Here is a 20,983-nt window from a genome sequence, read left to right as displayed (position 1 = left end):
CTGGCAAGTTGGCCACCAGTGTAATTTTTGGTTTTCCTTTCTCTTAAACCTGAAAATCTAGCAGAAATTGTGAGATGGTATAATGAGAAAACAATGTGTCTTGTTTATTAATGTGATTCTGCTGCACTTGGTCTCATCTCCTTAGTCACTCAGTGATTGAACCAAGGGTGGCCCTGCCAGGACAGTCCATCCTTTTGGGCAAAGTAGGTTTCAGCTAGCCTATTATTTTGGCTTCCAGCCTCATGGTAGTCTTTGAGTGCCTGGTCCAAAGATGGCTATTACAGGCTCAGATCCTTGCTCACGGCTTTGTGTCTGACAATACATGTGCACAAATAGGAGACCGAGCAATCCTTCATTCCCATTGTAATGATTTGTAATGATTCTTTTGTAGCTACTTTAGAGTTAACTGACTTTGATACCAGAGGCTATAGAATCAAATGACAATCCCTTTGGACAGTGGAATTAGTTTGAAAATAGCTTTTTCAAAAGGTAGATTGTCTGAGACAAAATAGTTGCCAAAAACATTTGGAATTGAAATGAATGTTGCTGTTTCATTTTTGCTTTTGAAAGTTATCAGTATTTGACATCTTCTTGCTGAATATTAGAAGATGGATGATCCTGGGGTAGGATTTTCCTTCTTTTTTTTTTTTCCTCTCTCTGCAAGCTTTTACAATATACTCAACTTCAAAAAAAATTAGAGATCAGAAGAAAAAGTAACCTAGCTGCTCTTTGCTGCTGTCAAATATAGCAAGCAAATACAAAACAAAACAAACACAAAAAACCGCGAATAAACAAAACAAACAAGAAAAACAAAACAAACAAGAAAAACAAAAACAACAAAACCCAAATCAAACAAACAAAAACACACAAACAAACAAACAAAATAAACATTAAAAAAACCCTCCAAAACCTTCAAATCTGAAGATGAGGGAAAACAAGGAAAACTTTCTGGATGTCTCTTGAACATGTACATTACTTAATTTCCATGTTAGAGGAGCTAGAAGTGTGAGGGGACATATTCCAAAATGTGTCATTTGGGGGAAAGCGGAATTCTTTCTCTCACCCTCTCTCTTCATTTTGTTTTGTTTTGCTTCTGAAAAAACTTGAACAGTATGCCCACAAGGGGGTTGTGTATTGATTTGCTCATGTTCCCATTTCTCTCTCTGATCCTGACATTTTGTTGAGATTGTAATTATCATTATGTACCATCTTCCTGCTACAGTGGCAAAATCAATGCATGATGTCAGTTTGGAGGCTGAGTTTGTAGACACCTGGGTGCTGAGGAAGACCACCACAAGCTCTTGAGACAGTGAAGTAACACTACCAAATGGAAACATCTTGGGCTTTGATTGAAATGATCGTTAAGCAAGCCAAGACAGTTTCAGAAGGAGTTATAGTGAAGTGAAGTGTGTGTCCACATGCTTTTTTGACTGGTGTAGTAGAGACTGGAAGCAAACCTCCTTAGGAAATCAAACTCCTTCAAAAGAGAGTCTTGTATCTTCTGAGTCTATTAAACTCTGCTGGTATTCTTGGAGCTTGGTGCAATTTGCAACTAATTGGATCTTCTCAAATGGCAAGTGAATTAACAAAGAGTCAGAGAAAGCCAAGCTCGTTTCTTGTGTAAGAACAAGAACCATTGTGGGATAACACAGTCTTCTCCTGCTCTAAACTATGATTTAGTCCTGTTTTGGCACAAATCTTCTGTGTTCTTCACTGGCAATTAATTTGCCTCGTAAAAGAGGGTGGCTGACCCCGACTATTGTGGGGCACAAGTTTAAGGTCCCTGTGCTTCTTGCAAGCACAGAAGGAATAGCACAAGGCTTGTCTGCTTGTCTGGCAGCTATTTGTTACCTCTGTCAGTGGGAAGGCAGTGTGGAGTTGCCCGGCAGTGCTGGTAATACTGACTGGGATCAATATGCCATGGTCACTGACTCTTGTTTTGGGTTTGTGTGGCAAGGTTTTGGTAGCAGGGGAGCTACAGGAGTGGCCTCTGTCAAGATGCCAGAAGCTTCCCCCATGTCCAACAAAGCCAATGGCAGAATGCTTCAAGACAGACCCACTGCTGGCCAAGGCCGAGTCCATCAGTGATGGTGGTAGCACCTCTGGGATGACATATTTAAGAAAGGGGAAAAAAAAGTGTGTACTTTCAGTCAAGGAGAGGAGTGAGAATATGTGAAAAAAACAACTCTGCAGACACCCAGGTCAGTGAAGAGCAAGAGGCAGGAGGTGCTTCAGGTGCTGGAGCAGAGATTCCCCTGCAGCCCATAGTATCTAACATTGTGAGGCCAGCTGTCCCCCCGCAGCTGTGGAAGTCCATAGTGAGCAGATCTCCACTTGCAGCCAGGGAGGACCCTATGCTGGAGCAAATGGATGCCCGAAGGAGGCTGTGACCCTGTGGGAAGCCCATGCTGGAGCAGGTTTGCTGGCAGGACTTGTGACCTCATGGGTGACCCACACAGGAGCAGTCTGTTCCTGAAGGGCTTGCACCCCATGGAAGGGACCCATGCTGGAGCAGTTAGTGAAGAACTGCAGCCTATGGGAAGGACTCATGTTGGAGAAGATCACGGAGGACTGCCTCCCATGGGAGGGACTCCAGGCTGGAGAAGAGAAAGAGTGTGAGAAGTCCTCCCTGAAGAGGAAGAAGCAGCAGAGATAGGATATGATAAACTGACCACAGCTCCCATTCCCCTGTGCTGCTTGTGGGGAGGAGGCAAAGAAAACTGAGAGTGAAGTTAAGTCCAGGAAGAAGGGAGGGTGCAGGGAAGGTGTTTCAAAATTTGTTTCCATTTCTTATTATCCAACACTGATTTGACTGGCAATAAATTAAACTAGTTTCCCCAAGTCAAGTCTGTTTTGCCTGTGATGGTAGTTTGCAAATGATCTCTCCCTGTCCTTATCTCAACCCTTTTATTATGTTTTCTCTCCCCTGTCCAGCTGAGGTGGGGAGTTACAGAATGGCTTTGGTGGGCACCTGGTACCCATCCTGGGTCAACACACCTCACCCACACACAGAAAATCAGTTAAACTACCAACAAAGTCTGAGGTTTAAGCAAGGAGAACAGCAGTTGAGTTTTGCTGTCAGCTAATTATGATGGTTGCTTCCTTTTCAGTGATGTTCATACAGACAGATTTCCAGTCTTCTCCCTCTGCTATGCGTGCTCTGCATACTTAAATGAACCTTGCTGGAGCCCTCTGTGAAACTGCTGACAAACTCCCTTGCAAATTGGCACAGACACTGACTTGCTGTGATCCCTCTCTGCTTGTGATAAGCAGGCACTAGCCATGGTGAGAATGAATAAGTTCTTGAGCAGATGAGACCGCAGGTTTCCAGGAAGATAAAAACAGCTGTGATATTTCCCCATGGGGTTCCATTGCAACACATAACAGTGGAGGACTTGTGCTCTGTGGTGGATTACTGCGTTATCTGTACAAAAGGTTTTATCTAGTCCTTTTTCCTCGCTAGACCAAACCAGTAAAGCATCTGTGTGTGGGCTTCAGTCATGTAAGTGATCTCTGTCCTTGGAGGTTTCCAAGGCAAAGACACAACCAACCTGACCAAGTGCTGGAGATAATCCTCCTCTGAGCAAGAGACTGGAGACCTGCAGAGACCTCTTCCCACCAGCACACCTGTAATTGTGAAGAACTAGCATCCTCCATTGCCAGCTTTTGCAAGCTTAACCCTCATCAGCATTGGCAGAGTTATCACTGGGCTGCAAGCCAGCTCCCCTGTCCAGCCCAGTCGAAGCTCACAGCAAAGGGAAAGCTCCCTTTACTCCCACGAGCAAGACGCAGCCAAAAGGCAGCTGTGAGAAGCATGTGAATCAGCAGTGCCCATTGCCATCACAGCCTAGGCTGGCAAATAGAAGTTTGCCTTATGCTCTTCTGCTTTGCTTCCTTTCTATCTACAGTACAGGCTGCAGAACACCCACATCTAGACATGGCCCCTGCCATTTCCAGCCACAGAAACAGCTTCTGAACAGAGGTACCGAAAAAGATTATCAGAGGGATGGAACACCTCTGCTTTGAGGACAGTCTGAGAGAGTTGAGGTTGTTCAGCCTGGAGAAGAGAAGGCTCTGAGGAGACATTATTGTGATCTTTCAGTACTTAAAAAGGGCCTATAAGAAAGATGGGAACAGACTTTGTAGCAGGGCCTGTTGTGATAGGACAAGGGGTGATGGTTTTTAACTAAAAGAGGGGACATTCAGGCTAGATATGAGGAAGAAATTTTTTACAATGAAGGTGGTGAAACATTGGCACAGGTTGCCTATAGAGGTGGGAGATGCTCCATCCTTGGAAACATTCAAGACCAGGCTGGACGGGGCTCTGAGCAACCTGATCTAGTTGAAGATGTCCCTGTTCACTGCAGATGGGTTGGACTAGGTGATCTTTGATGGTCCCTTCCAACCCAAACTTTTCTATGATTCTATGATTTTGCTTTCTTTTTGCTTTTCCTTTGCATCAGTTTAGCCAGATCACACTTCTGTGGTGCTGCTCTCAATTCTGCTCTGGAAAATGCAGCTTTGTGCTCTTATTCAGGACATGAGTCCTGTCAGGTGTGGTGGAAGATGTAAACATCCTGGGTGTGGGAAGAAAAAAAAAAAAAGAAGAGAAGTGGGTACAAGAGCTGAGAGGTTTATTTCCCAATAAGTTAAAGGTCCATCAAAGACAGTGATATTTTTAACTTGGTGAGCAGGAGAAATAGTAAGCTGGAATCACATGAGCTTATTGCTGATTGAATTACCTGGAGGGGTGAGTAGGAACTGAAGAACGAATGAAGGTGGTTAAGGAGGCTGGTTTGTCTGAAGGGGCCCAGGACACAAATGCAGAGATGTTTCAGGCTCTCCTGTTGTCTGAGATGGGAGTCCCAAGGAAGAGGAGTTCTTTAGGGAAAGTCCAGATGAAAATCCTCCTGGAAAGGATGCTGAGGAATAATCAAAGAAGACACAAAGACAGTTATATCACTGGTCTCATGAAACACAGGGAGAAAAATGTGCCAAAAAGTTTTTTAAATTGACCCCAAACCAGAATTCCCACTAATTGCTACTGAATGCACCACATGGAATTCCACACAGCCTGTGTTTTCAGTAGTTTCCCATTGCCTGTCCACAAAATACAAAATTCATGGCATTGCTTGTTTTCTCTGCTGATACAACGAAGATGCAGCAGCATGTTTATTAATTACTTTTCTATGTTTCCAGTCCTTGTTTTATGGTTAATTGCTGTCAGCAGTAGTTAACTAATCACAGGAGGATTAAGAGTCTCCGGTGGGTTTCTCTGGAAGGAAGTGGTTGAATTGATGCTTGCCTGTTTCCTGAATAATTATCATTGTTGTTGCTTTTTTTTAAATGGGGACATTGCACTGAAAATGTGATAGAGTTCCATCTGGTTCTGTGGCTGATTGAAGCCAAAATCAGATATGGACTTTTTATTTGAGAAATAAATTTCTCAGAGTTTTAGATACATGTTGTACAGAAAAAAAATTAATTCCAGAAAATGTGAGGAGGTCCTTCTGCCAGAGTTGAGTCAGATCCCATCTTTTTTCTAGCAGCTTAGAGACTGTACCAGTGGTGTGATCAAGGTGGGACTCCCAATGCCAAGTGTTACTCCATCACTGTGCACTTTGCAAAGTCCTGCACTTCTCCAGAGCAAGTTGATGGACCTGTTTCCCACAGGCAGCAAGATATTCTTAAAGAATGCAGAAATGTGAGTTATAGCCAACTTACCTCCTGGCTTTGCGTATTTACAGAGATGATTTAGTAATACGCCTCTGTGATTTTGTATATGTCTGGTTTTAACTAATATTGGGTCTTTGAACACAGTAACAGCTCTAGTTAATTACAAATGCTTAGTGATTCTTAAATATGTCCTCACTTCTGTATCATCTTGCCAATTCCCAGATGTTTCCAGAAATATTTCTTCTGTTACAGCTGAAAAAGGACGGTTGCTTGAAACATCTTGAAAGGTATTTTAAAAAATAATGTAAAAGCACTTCAGCAGCAGATGTTCGTTTTTGGCTTAGCAGTTCCAAACACAGGAGCCCAGGGCTTCCAGCAAGCTTTGCCTTAACACCACCACCGCTTACCCTATGACCATGAGCAGTGTATCCTATTGAAATAGGGAGTTTAAATCAGCAAAGAGAAAAAAAATCTATCAAAAGAAAATGCAAGGTGTCTTAATGGTCACTACAGTTATCTGAAATTAAGAATATTATCGGCAACTCCCTTGCCAGTGGATCTGTTTCATAACTGATACTAATGTTCAACTCAAACCAATCTGCATTCTTCTCCAGAGAAGGGAAAATTTTCATTTTTTCCAAAAAGGTTACACATTGCCGGAGTTTGATGTGTTATGGTTATGGTGGCACAGACAGGATGGTCTTTTTGGCGTCGAAGTGCAGTGACTTCTCATGGCAAGCTGGTATTTCCCTTCCCAATAACTGTCCTAGCAGCACAAAAAGTAAGCCGGTAACTCCGTGCCCTGGTTTTGTTAAAAACAAGACCAGTTTCTCTTTTAGTGAATTTTCCTTTCAGCTAAGTTCTTCTAAGTGACTGCATTTTTCTGAATTTGGCTGCATTTTTTTCCGACACTGTTCGCTCTGGAGCTGATAACGTTAGCAATGGTATACAGAAGAGGCCCAGGTTTAGACTTATTGCTATGGCAGACAAGGTTACTGATAAATTTTTCACATCCCTTGAGAGGGGCATATTTGCAAGGAGGGTAGAACAGAGCAGGTGACTAAAATAGACTAACTAAGTATTCCATTCCATACACATCATACTCCCTGTAAAAGTGGGAGATCATGAGGGTTTCGGTCTCTCTGACCATGGCCAGCATCTGAAGAGGACTCTGCCTGTTGTGCCTGCGATCCAAGACCTGGTTCCAGATCCTGCATCCCTGAATCCAGCTCTGGTTTACTGCGGAGTCCAGCCCAGGACTTTGGGTACCTGCCCTGCAGCTGCTGGAGCAACACTACGCTATTCCAGGAAATTCAAGATTGTTCTTGTATATTTTGTATTATTTTCTTTATTTATTAGTAGCATTAGTAAAGCGTTTTTAAGTTTTCCAACTTGAAAGTTTCTCTCCCTTTTCCTTCTATTACCTTTCCTAGTGTGGAGGGTGGGGGTTTAACGGAGAGCATCTGCCATAGTTTATTGTCTCCCTGCAGTAAATGGTGAAACTTCGAGTATTAGTTAAAGCAAGGCAAACTTCCTGGAGCAACCATGGAAGGAAAAAATAACAGGACTTTTTCTTCCATTCAAGTAAATGCCTTTAAATAAGAAGTTTCAACATTTTTGGTGCAAGCGTGTCTGAAAATCAAGGTCGGGGAAAAGAAGTATTTGTCATTGGACCCAGTTTGGTATTCTAATAGATATGAAATGTAAGGGTTTTCTGAATTTGTTCAAGCTCTCGTTTCTTGCCTTGCTCCTTTGATGCCTGCAGTGACTAAAAGAATACAATATATTTATCTCTTGTTCTCCTATGAGAGTTTTCTGGCTCAGCTCTCCTTCTAAGGTGACTGGTGCTCTTCTCCGTACATGCCTTGACTCCGGGCATTTACTCAGCTGTGTGCGGCCTTACTGTGGAGGAATAGGCATCACTGCACCCAGTCTGTGCTTGCACCCACATGGTGGGATGCAGAGATGGATGGTTCCCTGTCTTCCCCTCTGGAGCACTGGGACCACCAGGAGCACAGTGCTTGGATCTGTGTCATCTCTGTCACTGCTCAGCTCTCCTGCACAGGACTGCCTGAGCAGGGAACAGAATACATGGTCACTGTTGCAATTCAGTGCAAAAGCCTGTAATGAGGTACTTAGCATTTTTGGAGGCTGACACACACTTTATAAGTGCTGATCTTTAAATAGCTTACCAAGCAGATTTTGCATCCACAAAGGAGATTTCTAAGGGATTTTTACCCTCTTGCCTAACACCTTCTTCCACCTTTCAAAAATGGATTTTTCTAATGTGCTGCTCTAAAATGTGAGGGCTTGTTGTTTTTGTTGTGTTATTCATCACTGTGGAAATCTTGGCTGAAGCAGCATTTTTCCAGCTAGTAAGATGGAAATCCTGCCTTCCTAAGAGAACTAACAAAGCACCAAGAGAAGGGCTCTTGTGAAGACAGAAGAAACAACTGGGGGGGAGAAATCTGAGTAGTATTTTTCCAATAAGTGTTCTAATTTGTGTAAGCTTTTCAGAGAACTGATGGGTATTTCAGTTTGGGACTCAGGAGACAGTGAAGAAAAGTGAGATGGAAAGTCAGCCTCAAAGAGGAAGGGGAAAAGGTTCTTCCAGATGGAGTGAGATGAACAAGAGCCTTGTTAGTCTTGGTGCTGCCTACCAGTTGTGGTGAGCTCGACCTCTCACAATTTGCTTTTCTCTTCTGAAAAGTGAGATTATAATGGTATCACATGCAGAAAAGGCTCTTGCAAGACAATGCTGTCATATAAACTCAGAGCAGTTACTTGGGGTAATTGCCACATTCCCCTGCTAATGTTAAAGGGAACTGGTGGTGGTCTCTGCCTTCTCTGGTACATATATGTGGAGGAGCAGACTCAGTGATTGTGAGTGCGAAGCAGCGCCATAATCTGGCTTGATGAAATTCAATATCATGTCCAAGCTGTGTTGAATTCAGCATCTTGGGAACAGTGCATCAGGAACAATGCTGCAAGGCCCTTTCATGGACAAATGGCCACAAGAGCTGTTCTCAGGGAGCATCTCCTGAACACAGGCTGTGGAAGGTTGCTTGTGCCTGAAATGGCTGGCCGGCCACAGAATCCTCTAATTTTCTGCACAGATGCAGATTCAAGTGGATGATGAGGGCTCCAACATATATATAGTGCAAATTAAATTGAGGTGGGAATAAACAAAACTATTTCTAAACAAATAAGTAAATGAAGACCATACTTTCTCCAGATCATACTTCCTTCGCAGTGGTGCCCAAGCTAGATGAATACTGATTTATGCTTCTTAGGATAAGCAGTACTGAGGAGGGAGGTGCCATCTTCTTCATGACTCTGTTCACATTTTATGCGTTTTTGATTGTTTATTTTTTTTTCTAACATGTTGTAAGTCCTTTTAGAAACACTGTAGCATTTCTAATACTTCCCCTAGTAAAGCAAATTGTTTGTAGCAAGTAGGTTTTCTGATGAATCCTGGTCCAAAACTACTAAGAGATCCGCTAGGAGCCTTGGGCAAGTAGAAAGTGCCAAGCAGAGACCAGAGGTGGTGGAGCAGCAGCGAAAGACTGGGGAGGAGTTGAAAGCAGACAACCAGGGAAACATTCAGGTAGGACCATTCTCACCTATTATTTACAAGTAGGTATTTACTTCTTCATTCCTTGAGCTAAGTGCTATTCTGCTAAAGGACAGCAAGCACAGCTTTCTGAAACCTGGGTGTAAAATACTGTTATGGGAAAAGCTTTGCCAGGGCTTGCAGGTATGTTTATGGTACTGGCTCCTGTGAGGAGGTAACATAAATCCAGCACCAAGGCTCATGACTCACATGCAGACTGAAACCTCTGGCAGTTCATCGCACACAGTGACTCACAGGAAATGTTCAGCTTCCTGCTAGGCAGTGATCCTCATCTTGCAGCCTGACTTCTGTAATTTTTCCAGTTTCCACAGGCTTTCCAAAGGCTTTGTTAAGTACTTCAACTTCTGTTGCAAATAACTATATAAATGAGTAGTGCAGCTAAATCAATCTGACATTCACAAGTGCTCAATGAAGTGACATTGACCTGAAATCAAAGCAGTTCTGAATGGCTAATCGATGGTAAGTAGATCTGCATTAAAATGGGTGCAAGCACTGTGCTGCTGAGGTCCAGTTTCAACAGAGACTTAAGGTTTAATGCAGTGTGAGAGTCTGCCAGACTCAGAAGACAGAGGCAACATTTCCTCTCTCACTAATTCTGGATTGTCAAAGCAGAGACCTGTCCACATCTTCCACTCTCTGGTCTTATTCCTTTCTATCAAAATTTCAATCAGCAAGTTTTCTTCTGATTGTAAGACAGAACATCTCTAACCAACACCAGCAGCGCTAGACTATATTCTCAAATCATCTAGTGTCTCTGTATTTCAATCCAAAAATTATTCATATGATAGCCCAGAGCCTGTAATAATGTATAGTTGTGTCATTATGGGAACAGTCTTCAGATGACCCGTAAACCCTTTATACAGGGTGTACCAGGACAGAACAGCCTATAATGTAAAAGGGCTCATCACCTGGCATAGCATTTTGCCCTTGGTCTTAGACCAGTAGAGTTAGGATGAAACTACACCACTGGAAAATCCCATTCCATCCCATTCTGCTTGTCTCAAAACTCCCCTGTAGGCACACTAATTCAGGGACCTTGTGTGAAGGGTATATCAGCCATTTATTCCTGCTTACCCTTTAATTCCTATAGGCATAATCCCCTGGAGTGTGTGTCTGGCTACCAGCTCTCTGCTGCCCTTCTGGCAGGTGCGATCCCCATCCCCATGGGATTTACTCTGATACCAGTTATTACAGCCTCCCCTGTAACTCCAGGTGATTTTGCTCTTTGCACAAGTCCTTTCCACCCTCAGCTCAAGACTTGGCTCAATGTTTGTTAGCAGGACACCAGAGTAAAGCCAAGGTTGTGTAAATCAATCATGGTGATGAAGAAAATGGAGGCAGACACATCACTCCAGCTCTGATGGCAAGGTGAGCATGCAGAAAGGCAGCAGGGTTCAGCTCAGATCACCAAAGAGGAAAAAAAAATATTTCTATGCTGAGAGTTTAGCAACTTCATCCTCCTGCTGCAAGAGTCTACTGTGACACGATCCTTGGCTGAAGGGTAGATGAGCATGTCTGTGTCCTAAATTCACTAGACTAAGTTGTGCATGGAGAGACACCAAGGACATGATGACAACAGGACAGATCCAGCTGGCTCTTCCTTCTCAGATCCTCATAAGGAACATCTTTCCTTGCATATGACAAGTGAAGGCTCCCCTGACCATCTTCCCTTCCCTGCATCTCATTTCACCTGCTCTTCCTCTTCCTCTTCTTTGCAAGTAGAGGATGCTGGGAACAAGGTAATGTGAATGGGAAGACCACCCTGCGGCTTGCATGTCCTCTGAACCATAAGTGAAGAGGGGTTGGAGTTTCAAGGCAATTCATATACTGTGAATCATCAAATCTTTATACTATGAAGAGAGCTGAGGTCCCAGATCTCTTAAATGCCCTGAAAAAATTCATCCTGTGTTTAACACTGTCCTGGGCCTCTGGAATTGTGCATGTCCTGAAGCAGTACAGACCCAACTGACACACCACTCTCTTCCTCAGCTTGTAGGCATATCAGCGCAGAATTCGAGCTGACTGCATTTCATCTGAGCCCACAGAGGACCATGCGAGAGTCATTGCGTGCAAACCACAAGGAAGGGGTAAGAGCCTCTTCAGAGGTGTTTCTTGAAGCTTCATAGCAACTAGGAAATCTCCAGCAGTTTCTGAGGCCGATTCTCTCAGAAACCTTTGAAGACCCTCTCATTTACATGCTTTAACCTTGTTTACTCAGGAATCAGAGTCATGCAGGGGTAGGAGTCATGCAGGGATAGGCTTCTTGCACAGAGTAACAGCCCACAAGAGAAAAAAAAAAGCAGGATGACTCTGTCTTGAGCTTTTATTAACATTTCCAGTGATAAACCTTAAAGCGCTCTCTATATATAGCAATTATTTAAACTTTATAGTTAACTGACATGACTCCAAACCGCATCAGACAGTCAAGCCTTCAGGTAAGAGTGCAGCAGCCACAAGCATGGCATGGATGCTTTCGAACAGAAATAGTAATTTCTTTCAGTAAATTATTGCCCGATTTTCTCACCAGCCTCCCAGCTGACTGAGTGTGCTGCTGCAGTGATATTAGCTAAACCTGTATGCATTTATTTCACAAACACTGTGCTGACAGCAGCAAAACAGGTAGACCTCACCAATGACATCATGAGCGGGTTTTGACTCAGTGGCAGGGCTAGAGTTATTCGTGACTCTCCTCAAAATGTTTGCTGATAAACAAGCAAAATAACTGAAATAATTCTGTTTATTTCCCTTGCTATTTGCTGCCAATTAGATGTTAATAAATAATTGCCATCTTTAATGAGATAGTGACTGTGAATGATACCAGTGATGAGCTTTTGATGGCAGACTGTAAAGGGAAGACCACACACACATGCTGGGCGAGTTGTGCTATCATGAACCTAAGAAATGAAGAGACCTGTAGGTTTTTAATTCATAAGCTGTGAAGAGGTGGTCCTGAGAAGTGCTTAGCAGATCCTGTTCCATGTGGCCATCAATATACTGCATAGCCAAGTCCATCCAGGGACCCTCAGTACCCACAGTGACAGGATCTGCTTTCCTCTCTTCATTAGTGCTGCAGGAACAGCCTTCTGGTGTGATGGGAGAAGTGGTGGCATAGGAGATTTCTTCAATGGCAGAAACACTTCCGCAGCTTTGACTGAAGGACCTGTGCCTAAAGGAGCAGACTGTTCTAACTTCGGGGCATCTGACACAATTGAGATTCATTGGTTGTGCCCCCCAGAAGAACCGGTGCATGCATGCAGCTGTTCAGGGCAAGGAGGACCAGATCTGCAGGGGCCAACCTATGGCTAACACAGTGAGTGCCTCAGCAGGGCAGAGAATCACCCTTTATTATTGATCAGTCTGTTCTAGCTGACCCAAAAGATTTAATTTTGTTGTTTATAGCTGATTCTGAAGCCCCTAAACTGAGCTCATTGTAAGCGAATGTCACCAACTTCTGGTGAGATAAAACAGTGCTACTGGGGCGGGAAGGGGGTTGGGGAAGAAGGAAAGATTGTGGGTTGAGCAAGATGACAACTGAAATACTTTTCAGTTCTACTTGCAATATAAAGAAATTGTGAAAGAAAGGCCCTGCAGCATTGAAAATGTAGTTATGAAAACAGAAACAGTTATTCTAGGGTTTAAGCAGGAAGGAAACTGGGGGGTTCTCCAGTCCAACCTCTTCCTTAAAGCAGGGTAAGCTTCAAAAGTAGCCAGGAAAGAAAGATATCTTGAATCTCACCACAGACCTGCTCTGAGTAGAGGGGAGACTTTTACATGAAAGTGGTATGACTATATATTCCCATCAGTTATGTTCTGATTTAGCACATGGACATATTCCCACTAACTTAAGAAGGAGATTTGCTAGCTGAAAGATTTTGTCAGGATAGAGTTGCCTAGCTCTTTGCAAAGTTAATGACAAGAACAAGTTTGGCATAGGAAACAGGTGCATTCTCACCTTCATAAAAGAGAAAAGTGATACTACCATTTCTTTTTCTTCTCCCCATCTGCTGAGTAGTTCTTTGTCAATAATCAAATGTATTTTGGAAGATGAGAGCCTTAATATATCCCACGCATGAGATGAGAGGGGTGGCAACCTTGACTGAAAGGATCAAAAGAAATAAATCTATAGCTGTCCATTTCAGTAAGGTAATAGTTTACCTTTGCAAATAGGCTATTTGAAAACGAGTTGCCAATGATTTCATCTGCAGTTGATTTTGTCCAAGTTATCAGTAATGATCATATGCACTGACCCTGTTTGGTGGTCAGCAAGGTTGAGGGCAGACCTATATTTAACTCAGCTGTTTAGCTTCCTCCTTTGGGAGAAAAGTGTTCCTGCTATCACAGGTCAGAGTTTTAATCAATGCTATGTCAGAAAAACAAACAAACAAAAAAGAACCTTAAGGCAGAACTATCATGCCTGTGGAAAGGATGTCAGACTATGTGCTGTATGCACTGGGTGACATGTCCCAACCCTGTATTTAATGGTAGCACGGGTGAGTTTGAGTTCCAAGTCTTACTCATTATTATTAATTTTTCTTCTTACAGAAGGGAGATGGAAACACTTCGCACACTGACTCTCATCATGCAGCTCTGACCTATCATGCTCTGCAGCAAGCAGAGTCCTTCTGTTGGATTCCTCTCTCTTCTGCCTGTGGATGGACTCCCAAGAGCAATGAGGATGCAGCAGCTGCTCAGCTACACCAGTGCTGTGCAGATAAACTCAGCACTGGAGCTGAGCATCAAAGATTGCTCTAGAGGGGCATACTTTCAGCATCTGGGTTGAATCCCATGTAGTTTGAAACAGGTTTATCTAGCCTGGTTTGATTTGCTTGGCCCAAAGCGCTGAGACACAGGTACCTTTGACCAAGGGGCATTCTTGGTGGGCAGGTAGTTCCGACCAGCTGTTGGAGGTGACCTAGGAGACATTTGGATCTTTCACTCTGAAAACACCTGGTAGCTTGGAGCAGACTCCCCTGCCACCCTGTTTTCACACAAGGACACTGAGTGTTGGAGCAGAAGGTGCTGTAGAAGAGGGCAGCTCTGCCCTGCTCCTGCTACCAGGCACAGGAGGCACAAGGAGTCGCGGAAGCAACCGGCTCCTCTGACCAGCGCATAGGACCTGGCTGTTTGGTAGTGCAAACCTGCCACCCTAGGTCTTCGTAGTCTGGTCTGAACAGCTGGACAAGAGCTCCCTGACTCATGTTTTGAGCCTTATGCTAGGCATTCTTTTTCTGAAGAAAAGAAATAACCTGATGACACAGGCCTCCCAGAGCCTGGGTAGTCCCCACTGCTCTGGACCAGGATGCCTCTGCTCCCTGAGATGTCACCAGCACATCAGAGACACTCTCTCCTCACTGGTGTTGGGTAAACCTGCTGCAAACAGAGTCAACAGTGAGACATTTGTCCAGTGAACCTGTGAGATTTATCCTCTGGGTTTTTCCTCTTCACCCTTGGTGCAAGTGCTGTTGGTGCTTTCACATGAGGTGGAGTTGCTATTTGAGACCCTATTTAGGCCCTTTGCAGCTCCCCATCACACACACACACACACTTTTTGGTTGTGCAAGAATGGATTTGCAGCAAATAAACATGTTTACTTGTCTGTATATCCACAGTGAATTTCAGTACATTTCCTAGATTCCCTCTCACATGGACCCCTCCAGAGCAACGCTGACCTCTTATAACCAAGCAATACAGCTGAAATGTAAAATAGGCAACACTGATCCACTGACCTCAAAATCTGCTCCTGAATAAATTGTGTGTATATGACTGTTAGATAGCACAAAGTGTTCAGATGCTGAGCAGGGAGGTAAATTAATCAAATAAGTTGCTAAAAAAACCCAATAAAATTATTCAGCTGTGATATGAATCCTAAAACTTTGATATTTCTACCACCTTCCAAAGAGTTCATATCCTCTGGTTTTGCACACCAGAAATCTTATGCAAGTGATTTCTACCACAGGCTACAAACAGCTGCATCATAGTCTTACTTTCTTTTCAAGCTTTAATCAAAAAAAGAGTGGAACCAATCCATTTAGTGTAGACTTCTGGTAACACAATTAGTTAATTGAGATCCTTTCTCTCCTTAAATTCAAAAATGTTCCCAAGCCCTTAAATGGCTGCAAAATTAAGTTATCTTTGGGGTTTGTTCTGGTGTTGGCATGCTGGATTTTTCACAAAGCTTATCTGCAGCACCAGGACAATCTGCCACTTAAAATGCAACAGCAGGGATATTTTACTTTCTCATGCTTGGTCTAAAATCAGAGGTGTTCTTAATTAATTTTTAAAGCGCTCTTTTAAAAGGCTCTAAAGTAATTAAAAGAATGACAGGAGACGTGGTATATTACCAGTGCCAAATATGATTCAGACAAACTGTCACTAGAAAATGTCTTTGACAATTCGAAGTCCTCCAAAATCTATTATTAAAGCTGTTTGGCCTTTTTAATATTTTTTCCTCTGTCAGCCACAGTGCTAAAACGTAATTTCAGATATAGTAAAATATAAATTACTGTGGAGGGCTCTATTGCAGTTTGTTATCTTCTCTGGCATAAGGAACTTCTGGGATGCATGGTTTGTATCCAGTATCAGCAGTCACAAAGGAGTATGATTGCCCGGCAGTCAAGTTCCTCTAGCATGGCTGGTCAAAAGGAGTTTATGAATCTTCCCCCTTGTCTCTCCTATTTCTGTTTCAGGTTTGCAGACTGATACAGTAAGGGGGAGCTTTTCAGATAGTCCAACATCTCATTGCTCTCAGCTCTGGCATCAGCCTGATTAGTTCGGGGCCTCATCCAAGTCAGTCTGGAAAACTGCTGAAAGTCTTCTGAAACTTTTGAAACTGTGGTTTCCAAAGGGCATTTTGGATGTTGTGGAAAACAGTATCCATAACATAAAAATGGAAGAAAAAAATGTTTAAGTGTAACACAAAGCAAATGTACATTGTTCTTTCAGCCTTTTCTTCATTTGGGGGAGGGTGTCTTTGTTCCAGAGTTCTCTGTTCAGAGCTAGGCATTTTATTCTGGTCTGCAGCCCCCTCTCATAACCTTGAGCCCCAGGACTATTTTAAGACTATGACTGGAACAACCAAGTCCGTTTGCATCCTTTGAACCCCTCCTACAAATTTTCTTCTTTTTTGGCTGGCATTCTACAAATAACCTCCTACTGCTGCTCTTCCAGCATCTCCCAGCTCTCCTTCTAATTAAGTTCATTTATTAACTGAAAAACAAGCAGGGATTGACAGGTTGTGATTCCTGCTCAGCTGTTCTGCAGTACCTGGATTTTAATTGCTCTGGGTTGTCTTTTGCTTTCTATCCCTTGGCTAGGAATCGCAGTAGTTTTAATGTAGGATGTGCTTCCAATAGACTGAATATTTTCCATCCATACATTTCTTTTCCTGCTCACAAATTCTGACACCAACTGAGATTTCCACACATCACCATCTTCCCATCAGAGAAGATGCAGTTGCTAGCACACCTCCCCAGTAAAGCTTTTACAGGGTGGAGAAGGAACATGGTTGTGACCCAAGCTACAGCCAACCTATGCTAGGTTGTACCAGGCTTTGCCTTTTGCAAGCTGGAGGGCCACCATGAGCTACCACCCAGGCAGGTTAAAGTATGGGTTTGTACAAAACCCTCCTGTCTTGGTTTGGTTAGATGTTGCCAGGGATGGAGTCAGGGTCTTTGTACTACCGGTTTTGTTAACAAATATAATGTAAAAATAACACCTTAACTGTAAATACTGCATTCTCCCAGTTTTAGCTTTTGGTGGCTGAATCCTGCAGTAATTTGATTACCTCCTGGCAGCAGGGGCTTTATTCCTTTGACAGCTCTTCCAGGAGCCAGTGTCACTTTTGTGTCACTAACTTGCTGAGTACATGGAGCACAGCCAGTCCAGGGAAGAGCTATACTGGTCAGCTTTGTGTTTCACACTTAGGTCTCTCTCTCTCAGGGAGCTTACACTTCGCTTTACCTCTATGTCATATAGATGTGTGGCTGACTTCAGCCCAGGGAAAGCAGATGTCTTCTTGGAGCACTGGAAATTGCTGCTGCTGCTCACTGTTTGCATGTGCAGATTGTTCCATGAGGTGTCATGGCGAAGGATAAGGACAGTTAGAGAGAGATTTGCCATAAAAATGGACAAGGCACGGAAAGGGGAATCACAGTGAAGGGGAAGGGAGGTTGAGAGCCCTGGAGGGAGAGAGCTGGAGAAGAGTTGCATACAGCAGTCCAGGTGGCTGCAGGATGTGAAAATCCTCCCACTATTCAGATTTGCCTAGCAACTCTTTTCTTGGCTGCCAGCATTGCTGGTGCCTTCCCATACAGATGCAGCCTCCATCTGATGGGGAACAGAGGAGGAAGGCACTGTAGGAACACAGCCCCACTCTTGGAAGATCTGTGCCAGGTGCCTTGCAAAGAGGCTGCAGTGAAGGTGTTGACTCAATGGTTGCCCCTGGCTGCTTATGGCCCTGGTATGGTGTCACCTTGTAAGCAATGGCTCTTTTGCAATACTGCAGCACTCAGAACAAAGTGTTAAATAGGAGCCCAGCTTTATCTCCTAACAGTGTTCACAGGGATATGGCAGAGTGTCATCTACATAGCTCTCTAATTATAAACACCAACAGCAAAAAGTACTAGCCATAGAAAAGTGATGGTGGAAAAACACTGGTTTGACCTTGTTATATCTCTGGTCACAGCAGGGTTAAAATCTACTTGTTGACCTACTTGCAAATCTTCAGCTCTTCAGAGAGAGTCTTATAAATAGATACCTCTGACAGAGGCTCTTATATTCCAGCCCAATGGCACAAATCCCACAGTTTTTGTGCCTTGTGAGTAACACGTTGTGTTATAAAGTAGTACAGGGTCCTCTCAGAGACTGAATGATTCCCATGCAAGAAGAGAAAAAGTCCTGAATCAGAGACAGAGGCAAATCTCTTTGGCAGCAATGGTGACAGAAAAGGGTGCTGACACCAGACCCTGAGGCTGATATTCAAAGACAGCTGTGGGGTAGGTCTAAGAAAACAAACAAAAAAAAGATGGCTTCTGGGAAGGGGAGGAGAAGGTCTGGGAACCTATGGCAGGGCCTGGGGTAGAGTGATATCTGTCTCACAGAGCTGAGGAGGTGCAAAATGGGAAAAAAAATAGATCTGAGAGGTTCCCCAGGACAAGCATTGCAGTTCATAACCAACCGGAGATCACAGAAAGGAGCGATGTAAGTGGCGCTGTGTAGGCTGAAAGTTTCCATGAGGCGTGCTGAAAGGGATTTGTAACCAGAGACTCTATTTGGTCCTCTCTTCCCCCTTCAGTTGTGGTTCACTGGAGCTAACAGTGCTTCTACCACAGCCCCAGGCCCTTTCAGCATCTCTCCTTCTCTCCTCCCCCCGGTCTGCTTTGCCTGGAGAGCTTTTCCTTCAGCTTGCAATATGTCAAATTGTGCTCCTTGCTCTGCGGTGAAGTCACTGCAAGCCTTAGTGAAATCCATTCAGGCATGGTGGGTATCTTTTCTGACGGTGCAGCATTTCCCAACAGATGCAGCATTTGTAAGAAGCAAGATGAGGAGACATTTCCAGTCAACAAAGAGGAGAGACAAATGTCAGTGTCAAGGCCTGGGCTGCTCAGCAGTGAGAAGAGCAGAGGTCTCTCCATCCTAGTCATTTCTGTGGCCCATGTGATGGGCCTGGCTTCATGGACTCCCAGTGTTCGTGGGAAGAGACCTCCATTGGACTCTTGTCCAACCTCCCTTACGCAGGAACATCACAAATGTATAAACCTACTGGTGATTTTGCTCTCCAGTCTCCATAAACAAAGCAATAAGCCATGAAGCACACAGTACCTTGCTAGAGTTCCATGCTGCATGGGCTTTAGTAGCTTCCCTGGGAGGAAGGTGTGTGAGAAGCAGCACAGAGCAGCACGCATGATTTCCCCTGGGAAGAAGGAAGAAGCAAGGGTGTTTGGAGTTCAACACTTTCTCGACTTCCATGCAGCATTATGCACACACGGTATTCAAGGCAAAGCTTCTATGAGTTTAATAGGAGCACCAAGCCCCTCTTTCCAAAGTGCAACTCTCTCATCTTTTCACAGGACTGTGATATCTTTGACTCAGCAGGGAAGAATTTGACACCAGGCCTCACCAGGAGGCCATAGTTTTCAAAATACACCGTGCTTTCTGCAAGAAGCCTCCTTGCACACCCACTCTGTCCTGAAGGCCTTCACCCACATAGTGTTTTGGACCAACAACATCATTTGTGGCCTACAGAACACAATTCAGTCACTGAAGGAAGCAAAGAAGAAACACCTCAGTGAGGCCCATCAGAGTAGCCTGATCTACCATCCAAAAGAGTCTCTGACTGAGAAGAGAAAGGAACATCAGACATCAGTTTATTTCTCAGCAGCTTAGCAGGAAATACACTGAGACATGGATCATCTTGAGACATAAAGTGTCCTTGCAGTCATGGTTGAATCATGCTCCCCACCAAGCTGCTGAAACCAGCCCAAAAGCTTAAAAAAACCCATGCTTAACTGTTATTCAGCAGAATTAGCCTCAGCTCAGCAAAGAGTCTCTGTGCACTGGCTGAAGTCTCTCCTTTGGGTGCAGCATTGACTGCACAAATGTTCTTGGGGAAGCTTTGAAACTTGTATGAATCCTTTTGTCACAAGAATAAGGCAGGCTGAAATTTAAATCTTACCACATGTTTGGAGACAGTAATGGTCTCACAGTGGCCAAGCCAAAGTTACACACACAAGGAGATTATTCTCTTGAAAAGGAAGTTAAAAAACCTTAGAAAGTTAAGAGAATCAGACAAGAATTGGAAAAGCTGGTCTGGAAAGAGGCTGAGAAAAGGTGACTTTAGTCCAGGAAGGAGGTGAGGGGAGCAAAACATGACCTGCTCATGAAGAATCCCAAGAAAAGCAGGAGTCATCATGAGGCAGACTTTGGCAGAGAGAAGTAGTTTTGTAAAGACATCAAGAGTTAGTGTTCAGATAACTGGAGCTTTCAAAAGGGTATCAGACTTCTTTCCTTCAGAATACATGGCAAGACAGTCCAAGCTCTTTTTTTATTTGTAGAAAACTGTCAGACTTCTTTTATATTCCTGACTGGAATGGCATGCAAATGCAATTTCCAGAGTATTCATTTAAAATAGATTTTTGAAAAGGTAGCTTTGCAGTAAATATATTTTTTACTTTAAGGTTTCCCTTCTCAGGGAAACACAATGTTCCCAAGTGCTACCAAAATGACCCAAGGAGCTCTGATGAAATCCTAAATTCAAAATTGCTGAATGCAGTTTCTGTATCATACAGATCAAAATAGGCTGTTGCATGTGAAAAAGTCTCTGCTTATATTACAAGCAAAGCCTAGCAAAATATATTACAACCAAGACACATTTGGGTTTAGGGAAGATGACCTTCACCTCACAATGCATTTCTGTCAAAATAATACTAAATAATTTTCCTAAATAGTAACAACTTTTGAATTCAGTGATCTGATCTTGAGGAAGCTTATCCGTCATTTTTATCCAGAAGTTTTGTAGCAATAAGTCATGTCATAATCACTTTGGCATCTATTGATAGCCCTACAACATGACAAATTTACTAACAGTGAGCTTGCAAAATCTGTGCATTGCAAATTTTTCTAGGAGATTGGTCCATTTGTGTTTCTCCATCTTCATGCAGCAGGAAACAGGAAAAC

General features: G+C 43.5%; 1 long non-coding RNA gene across 1 annotated transcript; it reads left to right on the top strand.

Annotated features, from left to right (window-relative positions):
- Positions 1–644: 644 nt before the first annotated feature.
- Positions 645–15,728, top strand: LOC139827507 (uncharacterized). The gene is made up of 3 exons (XR_011738139.1): positions 645–11,397; positions 12,376–12,620; positions 13,853–15,728. It is a non-coding gene; the product is annotated as an uncharacterized lncRNA (long non-coding RNA).
- Positions 15,729–20,983: the final 5,255 nt, after the last annotated feature.

Source organism: Patagioenas fasciata, chromosome 3 (genome assembly GCF_037038585.1).
Source record: "Patagioenas fasciata isolate bPatFas1 chromosome 3, bPatFas1.hap1, whole genome shotgun sequence".
Taxonomy (NCBI): Eukaryota; Metazoa; Chordata; class Aves; order Columbiformes; family Columbidae; genus Patagioenas; species Patagioenas fasciata.
This window is presented reverse-complemented; position numbering and strand designations above follow the sequence as displayed.